We start from the raw sequence: 10,054 nt of genomic DNA, 5'->3' as shown, positions 1-10,054 counted from the left end.
CATAGCTGGAAGTTTCATTTGATTGAGGAGTCTTGCTGTTTCTTTGCCACAGTCCATTGGGTGGTTCAGTAGTTGGCATGATTTTTCCTGATATATGTATGAAACAACAGTTAGGGCCATATGTTAGAAACTTAATGGAAGAAAATACAAACTTAGAAACCTAATGGAAGAAAATACAAACAAAGCATATAAGAGGAGAGTTTATAATATTGTAATGATCAAATATGCCTAGATTTATTAGCCCTTGGCTAATGGGTCAGACCCTTTAGTTGACTGGTTAGCGCAGTCGCCCGTGGTGCAGGCGTGGTGCGGGCTAACCCCCTGGATTTGCTAAAATATATTGAAGTTATTCCTGGCTTGCATTAATCCCTTCTGGTTTCCTTCACTATTTATTCCTTAGTGTATACCTTATGCTGGCGTCCCAGATATACACTGTTGTTATTTATATTGTGTTTATATTCCTGACAAAATACAACAAGTCATTATTTAAAGCCACTTGACTATACTGGGAATGACAAGTATATGGAAAATGATCTACATTAACTTTATAGGATCTAGTAGGAAGGGGTGTCAGCATTCTGAATTGGTAAAAATTATACAGTATAAAAATCACAGGTAGCTGTCTAATGCTGATGGCACTTATGGCAGGTGGGGGGCTGGTTTAGGTATTCATTTTGGGTCAGGTAGAATCAGCAGTTGTTCATCTCGCCAACGATGAACACCTGTATATATTGTATATATTCAATCTCCATGCCTTTATAAATGATTGTCTTCTCAGTAGAGAAGCTTGCAGTATATTGATGATAACCATGTTTCCATTCAAATATTTTTATGGGAATTTTGTCATTTCAAATAAAAAAATAACTTGATGGAAATGAAAAATATTGTGTTAAGTCCCCAAAATTTGCATAAATGTTTTTACGTTTGCTTGAGGCGTATACACTTTGATAAGAAAATGCAATAAATTGAAATGAAGATACATTTTCTGCTTTAAAAATGAATTCAATCACATTATCATCTGTCTCTGTTTCATATTTTTTATGGGTGTTGAAGCATGGACATAGGATATAGGAGATGCAGGCCTATGTTCAGTGTTATATTTATTTACTTAAACAGATCTGATGGAAACATGCTTTAATTCACTTTTTTTGCGACATTTAATAATTTGCTTGACATTTATTCGAAAGTTAGACTGAAACATGTGGACAGCATGTATAGTTGACAAGAAGAGAATTCATTGAACCATCATGCTGAGCCTTTGCAAAGGGATCGTTGTGGACTTGGAATGTCCCTGTTAAATGAAGCTGTATTGATTGACCACTGGGCTTTTGTACAACTGTGACTACTTTGCAGTCTACTTTACTGTTGTCCAGTAAAATGCCTTAACCTTGCCACAGTATTAAGCCAGAATGGGTCACAGGCCTCTTAAATTATGGCTTTCTTATATGACAGGAGATCAATATTGTTGATAAATCTGTTCCCTGGGTGAGAAGTTTACTTGTGTTCCTGAGATGAAAACAAATCGACATAAAGAATCCCTAGTCAACTTAATTAAGTAAGGTGGGTCAAGAGCTTTGAACTATAGTTACCCTGAAGCTTTTTCATAAGATAAATGCCCTCCACAGTCAATGCACGTTATGCTACACAATGTAAACAAATGATAATCCATGTTTACACCACCCCGGCAGAGGTTGAAAAATCCCAGATAAGGTATATTTGAGATAGAAATAGAAAAGAGGTCTACTGGAGGACAAAGACCTGACACATAGAAAAGACGGCTATGCAACGGTGAAGAGAACGGGGAGGGACTTTGTCAACAGACTTGAAGAAGAGATAAAAAAGACACTTGGATGACCGAGAGTGACTCCGGTTTATCCATGCTTTTTGATCACTCATTACAGTTCTTTGTTAATGGCAGATGAGCTTTGCAGAGATATGCAGATTATAGAAGGGGTCGAAGCCGATTTAATGGGGGCGAGAGAGAGAGAGATCATGAAAAAGCATGTTTTGCTTTAAAGCTGATCAACCATCATCTGACAATGCAATAGCTCTCTGCACAGAATTAAACTCAGGGGAGGTTTGGGTTGCTTTAGTCAGTTTGTTCATTTGTTAAAAACTGACAATGATGTTATTTTCACTAACCATCTTGCAGCCTCCCAACTTTGCTGAAGTTAAGCATCTGCATCTTGGAGTAGAAACATTCATGTAGCATTATTGATTCACTAGGCAATGGATTATAATGAGTTTGATGGTCTCAAGAGGACTAAATTAGTTATTCCAGTGCTTCCATGCTGAAACATTGCACATCAAAATAATGATATGGGGCGTCTGGGTGGCATGGCAGTCTATTCCATTGCCTACCAACACGGGGCTCGCCGGTTCGAATCCCCAGTTCAAATCCCCACGTTAACTCCAGCTTGGTTGGGCGTCCCTACAAATACAATTGGCTGTGTCTGTGGATGGGAAGCCGGATGTGGGTATGTGTCCTGGTCGCTGCATCAGCGCCTCCTCTGGTCGGGCGGGGTGCCTGTTCGGGGGGGGAGGGGGGACTGGGGGGAATAGCGTGATCCTCCCACGTGCTACGTCCCCCTGGTGAAACTCCTCACTGTCAGGTGAAAAGAAGTGGCTGGCGACTCATCATGTATCGGAGGAGACATGTGGTAGTCTGCAGCCCTCCCCGGATTGGCAGAGGGGGTGGAGCAGCGACTGGGATGGCTCGGAAGACTGGGATAATTAGCCAAGTACAATTGGGTTGAAAAAATCTGAAAAAAAAAGAACTGCTTCAAAACATGGACTATATTGCTGGCCAATACATCAATCACAAATTGATAGTCACCAAGTTGTTACAAGTGAAATGATCACATATTGGGATTGTACATTGGCAATTTTTAATTGATTTTCTCAGATTTTTAGTCAGTTATATATTGCCAAATTGGTATTTATTTATTTATTTTACATGATGATGATGGTCGTGTGGTGGGGTCTGGACACTGCTTGGCGTCCTCTTCATCATATTCTTCATACATTTTACATGGTCATTATAATTCTGTTATCCTCTTTCAATGTTGTATCATGTAAATTGCGTAAACACAACATCTATTGCACGTTGTCTGTCTTGGGAGAGAGATCCCTCCTCTGTTGCTCTCCCTGAGGTTTCTTCCTATTTTTTTCTCCCTGTTAAAGGGTTTTCTTTAGGGAGTTGTTTCTTATCCGATGAGAGGGTCTAAGTACAGGATGTTGTGTTGCTGTTAAGCCCACTGAGGCAAATTTGTAATTTGTGATATTGGGCTATACAAATCAAATTGATTTGATTTGATTTGCTTTATAGTAACTGGGATTGATTCCTACCTACCTATTAGATACACTGGTCCAGTGAGGCTTTGACTCTGGTGTTGGTAATTTCTCAGCTATTTATGACCTCTGGGAAGGTTGGGTGAGAAATACATGTAGCTAACAACAATTCAGCAAGGCAACAAATGGCATTGCCAAATAAAATTCAAGTGTCACTTTTAAGGTGGTTTGTGCTGACTTGCTTTTAGAGTTAAAACTCATTTATTGAAAACAAACTGAAACAAATGAGGTTGCATTGTAAACAAATGTGATTAACTAGCTTAATGGGCAGAATACAGAACTAGTTTTAAGGAAAGAACTATGACACAATGACTTTCAGCACTAAGAAAGGAGTGTGGGGAGTATAGGGAGTTTAGGGAGTTTAGTGGGAGGCTTGATTCCTATAAAGATGAATTCATGAAAAGATGAGAGCATGTTCGGCTTTGAACAAATAACAGACATCTTGGCCTACCTGAGGGTAGTAGGTTTTGTAAAATATTATCTGATGGGTCAACAGTCTTTTCAAGACTGTAGATATGATACTATGCTTTTTTGCATATGCATTAGGTCCTGCACACCTGTAAGCAGATTACAACCAGCAGGTGTACAATGTTGGGCTTGCTCTGAGTTATCGCAGCAAATATGCATATCAACATTTTTGCAAAGAAATGTTGAGATTTCACCCAGGACTGATGTTATTCTTTGAAACAAAGCCATATATTTCTGTCTTTTGCTCAAAAAAATTCATCTATGAGTAAGGGGTTCCTCTTTCATACTCTTGTGTGTTGAAATGTGTTTTTTTTACCACCTAAAGTTGATTGAATCACATTGGATTATATATTCACCCATTCAAATTGATTGCATCACAGCTTACTCCAGCAGCAAACTGACATTAAATATAAAAAGCAACCTTGTGAAGACTTCTATATCATTATTCAGTTGTGCGACTATCATTTTCACTTTATTACTTCCTGGGTGTATTATGACATCATGACAGGTGAAACATGAGACTAAGTACATATTGTCTCATATGCAGTATTGTCAATACTTTTGTGTATAACCAGTGGGCTAGAAACAGTGTAAGTGAATGAAGGCTATCGGGTAGAACAAAATTAGAATGACACTATTTAAAAAAATAGTTTTTATGAATGCAAGATCTACAAAAAAAAAATGCAGCGTCATTTATCATTAGACCGGTCATATTTGTACTCACCACAGTCTTTTAACCTCGGGCTCTGGTTTCACAGGTCATCAGAAATAAAGGCAAAAAAAGTAAGTCAGTGGTCTGTGAGGTGAGAGAGTGTTGAGAATTATAGTGTGTCCACAGTCCATGAGTGCTTTCTCATGACTGTGTCACAGTTTCTGTGAAGTGAGGGAATGAACTTTGCCCCTTTTGGCTTCCGGCAATTGGAAGGTCCTGTGCTGTTCGTCCTCTTTTTACCTTCCTATCTGAATGAATGAGGTCACTGGTTTGAGCGGGGGCTAGACTACAGATATGGAGCTTACCCTCCAGTCTGGTATACTAAGAAAAACACGCCAAGTGTATGTATCATGCTTTTATTTGCAATTGTACTTGTTATTCTTGCTGTATTTTACTTTACATATAACATACTCTAATTTCTCTTTGTGCTAAGTAGTTATGTTGAAACAAAAATAGCAAAAGTCAGATTTTTTAACCTTTGGAGAGCAGATCCCATTCAAAGACAGACAAGCTGTGTTTGTGTGTTGGTAATCAAGCAATTTACAGTTCACTTTGCGAGCTGGTTTATTAACCTTGAGGTCTTATTTTGACTTGTGACAATGACAGGATTTGATTACTCATGAGTGTTAAGCCGTCGTGTTTCAAGAACATATGGTTGTGCATTTCCGAAATATCAATAACCCAACCACTGAGGATGCACAAGCCAGTGTATTCTTAGTGCCGGTCCCAAGCCCAGATACATGGGGAAGGTTGCATCAGGAAAGGCATCTGGCGTAAAAACTTTGCCAAATCAAATATGTGGATCATAAATCAGATTTCCAGTATGGAAATCTGATTTATGATCAGGTTACCAACGACCGCCACTGGTACTGTTGGCCAGCAGGGTGCTGGTGGAAACTATCCTACTGTTGGGCAAAGGAGAAGGTGAAGGGGAAGGCATGTCCAGAGGCAGCTAGAGAGGAGGAAGAGTAGGAGTGTGGAGGTGAGAGTCGGAACTTTGAATGTTGGCACTATGACTGGTAAAGGGAGAGAGCTGCCTGATATGACGGAGAGAAGAAAGGTAGATATACTGTGTGTGCAAGAGACCAGGTGGAAGGGGAGTAAGGCCAGGAGCATTAGAGGTGGGTTAAAACTCTTTTACCATGGTGCGGATGGGAGAAGAAATGGGGTAGGGGTAATTCTGAAGGAAGAGTATGTCAAGAGTGTGTTGGAGGTGAAGAGAGTGTTGGACAGAGTGATGGGTATGAAGCTGGAAATCGAAGGTGTGTCGATGAATATTATCAGCGCATATGCCCCGCAAGTCGGGTGTGAGATAGAAGAGAAAGAAGAATTCTGGAGTGAGTTGGATGACGTGGTGGAGAGTGTACCCAAGACGGAGAGAGTGGTGATTGGAGCAGACTTCAATCGGCATGTTGGTGAAGGGAACAGAGGTGATGAGGAGGTGATGGGTAGATATGGTGTCAAGGAGAGGAATGTGGAAGGACAGATGGTGATGGGTTTTGAGAAAAGGATGGAAATGGCTGTGGTGACTACGTATTTCAAGAAGAGGAAGGAACACATGGCGACGTACAAGAGTGGAGGAAAGTGCACACAGGTGGACTATATCTTATGTAGAAGGCGCAATCTGAAAGGGAGTGGAGACTGCAAGGTGGTGATGGGAGAATGTAGCTAGGCAGCATTGGATGGTGGTCTGTAGGATGACTTTGGAGACCAAGAAGAACAAGCAAGTGAAGGCAGAGCCAAGGATCAAATGGTGGAAGTTGAAGAAGGAAGACTGTTGTGTGGAGTTCAGGCAGGAGTTAAGACAGGCACTGGGTGGCAGTGAAGAGTTGCCAGATGGCTGGACAACCACTGCAGAAATAGTGAGGGAGACAGCTAGGAAGATACTTGGTGTGTCATCTGGACAGAAGGAAAACAAGGAGACCTGGTGGTGGAATGAGGAAGTACAGCAAAGTATACAGAGGAAGTGGTTGGCAAAGAAGAAGTGGGATAGGCAGAGAGATGAAGAAAGTAGACAGGAGTACAAGGAGATGCAGCTTAAATCAAAGAGAGAGGTGGCAAAGGCAAAGGAAAAGACACATGGAGAGTTATATGAGAGATTAGACACTAAGGAAGGGGAAAAGGACTTGTACCAATTGGCTAGACAGAGCGACCGAGTGTCAGGAGTAATTTGCAACAGAAGGGCACCAGCAAAAGTTAAAGGGAAGGTTTACAAGATGGTAGCAAGACCAGCTATGTTGTATTGGAGATGGTGGCACTGACGAAAAGACAGGAGGCAGAGCTGGAGGTGGCAGAGCTAAGATTTTCATTGGGAGTGGTGAAGAAGGACAGGATTAGTAACAAGTGTATTAGAGGGACAGCGCAGGTTGGATGGTTTGGAGACAAAGCAAGAGAGGCAAAATTCAGATGGCTTGGACATGTGTGGAGGAGAGATGCTGGGTATATTGGGAGAAGGATGCTGAATATGGAGCTGCCAGGCAAGAGGAAAAGAGGAAGGCCAAGAGGAGGTTTATGGATGTGGTGAGGGAGGACATGCAGGTAGCTGGCGTGACAGCGGAAGATGCAGAGGACAGGAAGAAATGGAAACGGATGATCCACTGTGGCGACCTCTAATGGGAGCAGCCGAAAGTAGCAGTAGTAGATTTCCAAAATATGGATATATGTAAATGTTTTTCTTTAGCTGTGGTGATTTATTTATTAATTTAGTGCTTAATTTAGATCATTTAGATTTTTTCCATCTTTCAACGTGTTGACCATGTGATGGGATCAAGTCAGTAACAGATACCAATGGTTGATCTGCTTCGCTGTAAGGAAGGAAGTTACTGTTTGGCAGTGCAAAGCTCTTTATAGGTTAGTGTCACAACCTAAATTTTGGTTAACTTACGCAAAATATTATTTCAAGTCAAATTAGTTTCATTAGTTGTCAAGTTTGCAAATATAAGGAATTTGAGTCAGTGCGATGCTAACAAGTAAGAGGACTAAGCATGCCTGGGACTATCTACCAATGATTATCAAAGAACATTTTATATATATAAGTATTCACACCCTTTACTCAGTATTTGGTTGAGGCACCCTTGACAGCGATTACTGCCTCAAGTCTTGGGTATGAAGCTACAAGCTTGGCACACCTATATTTGGGGTATTTCTCCCATTCTTCTCTGCAGATCCTCTCGAGCTCTGTAAGGTTAGATGGGGAGTATTGCTGCAAAAGCTATTTTCAAGTCTTTCCAGAGATGTTCAATGGGGTTCAAGTCTGGGCTCTGGCTGGGCCACTCAAGGACATTCACAGACTTGTGCTGAAGCCACCCCTTCGTTGTCTTGGCTGTGTGCTTAGGGTCGTAGTCGTGTTGAAAGGTAAACATTCGCCCCAGTCTGAGGTCCTGACCACTCTGGAGCAGGTTTTCATCAAGGATCTCTCTGTACTTTGCTCCATTCATCTTTCCCTCGATCCTGACTAGTCTCCCAGTTCCTGCCGCTGAAGAACATCCCCACAGCATGATGCTGCCACCACCATGCTTCACTGTAGGGGTGGTATTAGCAAGGTGATGAGAGGTGCCTGGTTTCCTCCAGACGTGACGTTTGGCATTCAGGCCAAAGAGTTCAATCTTGGTTTCATCAGACCAGAGAATCTTGTTTCTCATGGTCTGAGAGTCCTTTAGGTGCTTTCTGGCAAACTCCAAGCAGGCTGTCATGTGCCTTTTACTGAGCAGAGGCTTCCGTCTGGCCACTCTATCATAAAGGCCTGATTGGTGGAGTGCTGCAGAGATGGTTGTCCTTCTGGAAGGTTCTCCCATCTCCACAGAGGAATGCTGGAGCTCTGTCAGAGTGACCATCGGGTTCTTGGTCACCTCCCTGACCAAGGCACTTCTCCCCCGATTGCTCAGTTTGGCTGGGCGGCCAGCTCTAGGAAGAGTCCTGGTGGATCCAAACTTCTTCCATTTACGAATGATGGAGACCACTGTGCTCTTCGGGACCTTCAAAGCTGTAGACATTTTTTTGTACCCTTCCCCAGATCTGTGCCTCGATACAATCCTGTCTCGGAGGTCCACCGACAATTCCTTTGACTTCATGGCTTGGTTTCTGCTCTGACATGCACTGTCAACAGTGGGACCTTATATAGACAGGTGTGTGCCTTTCCAAACCATGTCCAATCCATTGAATTTACTACAGGTGGACTCCAATCAAGATGTAGAAACATCTCAAGGATGATCAGTGGAAACAGGATGAACCTGAGCTTAATTTTGAGTGTCATAGCAAAGAGTGTGAATACTTATGTACATGCAATATTTCAGTTTTTTATTTTTAATAAATTTGCAAAAATTTCTACAAAACCTTTTTCCCTTTCTCATTATGGGGTATTGTGTGTAGATTGATGAGAAAAAAAAAGGAATTTAATCCATTTTGGAATAAGGCTGTAACATAACAAAATGTGGGGAAAGTGAAGGGGTGTGAATACTTTCTGGATGCACTGTATATAGTGTAGCGAATTCTACTGGAGTGTTCCTGCTGGAAGTCAGGGGGTTCATTTGCATATTACCCACGATGTAACTGAAGAGTGTTAATATTTTGGTTTTTTTGTGGGATATTGAACATGTTAAAAACGGGCAAATCTGTTACAGATAGCGGGAATGTTGTGGAAGGTAATGGGGACGTTATTAGAGAAGTTGTATTAGACAGCATGCTATTTACCACGATGAGTGTAAAGAGTAGGCAAATAGGTAAGGTCGGTTCTGTGGCTTGGAAAAGAAAGGAAGTTAAGACAAATACATATATGCGTCTGTTATCACTGGCTTGTCTTACGGTCATTAAAATCTTGCTGGTTAGCTCTGAAAGGCTGGCCGAGGAGTCCATTACTTGACCACGTCACAATATAAAAGAAACGGAAACGGATGATCCGCTGTGACGATCCCTGATATGAGCAGCCGAAAGTAGTAGTAGTAATATATATATATATATATATATATATATATATATATATATATATATATAATCTAGTGAGTCAAGTAATTTTTTTTTTAATGAGACAGTACAAGCCTGTTTCATGTCATAAGCAATCATCAGCTCATCCTTGAATTTTTGTATGTTGCACCACTCCCTTCCCCATTGGACACTGTGCACGTGATGTGCTGACAAGGCGTAAATGGCATGTCCTTTCCTTGAGTAGCTTTACTGACAGTTGATGATTGCTTATGGCATGAAACAGGCTTGTACTGTCTCATAAAGAATTTACTTGACTCACTCCTCATTTGTTGAGCACTTTTATCTACACTATTGATGGTTTCCAAAAAAACAAAAAACGCTATATATGAATATGAAGTGGGTGAGGAGGTTGTGAAGGGATTTAGGCATCAAAATGTGCCTTTATTCAGACTAAAATTTGGGAAAAAAAGAAAAAACAATATAAATCCTATACAATAGAACATTTGTTAAGTGTTTACAGTAAAAATTTGTGTACACACTGTTGAGCCAAAACATTATGACCACTCACTGGTGAACCGAATAATGTTGATCATCTCCAATTAA

General features: G+C 41.1%; 1 protein-coding gene across 1 annotated transcript in view; it reads right to left on the bottom strand.

Annotated features, from left to right (window-relative positions):
- Window positions 1–10,054, bottom strand: part of kif5ab (kinesin family member 5A, b) — a 157,421-nt gene continuing 147,367 nt past the window's right edge. Inside the window, exon 29 of the mRNA XM_056301645.1 lies at window positions 1–87. The gene's annotated coding sequence lies outside the window, so the exon portion shown is untranslated. The remainder of the gene's footprint in view (window positions 88–10,054) is intronic.

The sequence above is a fragment of the Lampris incognitus genome, chromosome 2, assembly GCF_029633865.1.
Source record: "Lampris incognitus isolate fLamInc1 chromosome 2, fLamInc1.hap2, whole genome shotgun sequence".
Taxonomy (NCBI): domain Eukaryota; kingdom Metazoa; phylum Chordata; class Actinopteri; order Lampriformes; family Lampridae; genus Lampris; species Lampris incognitus.
Note: the sequence above shows the minus strand (reverse complement) of the source record. Positions and strands in the feature narration are given on the sequence as shown.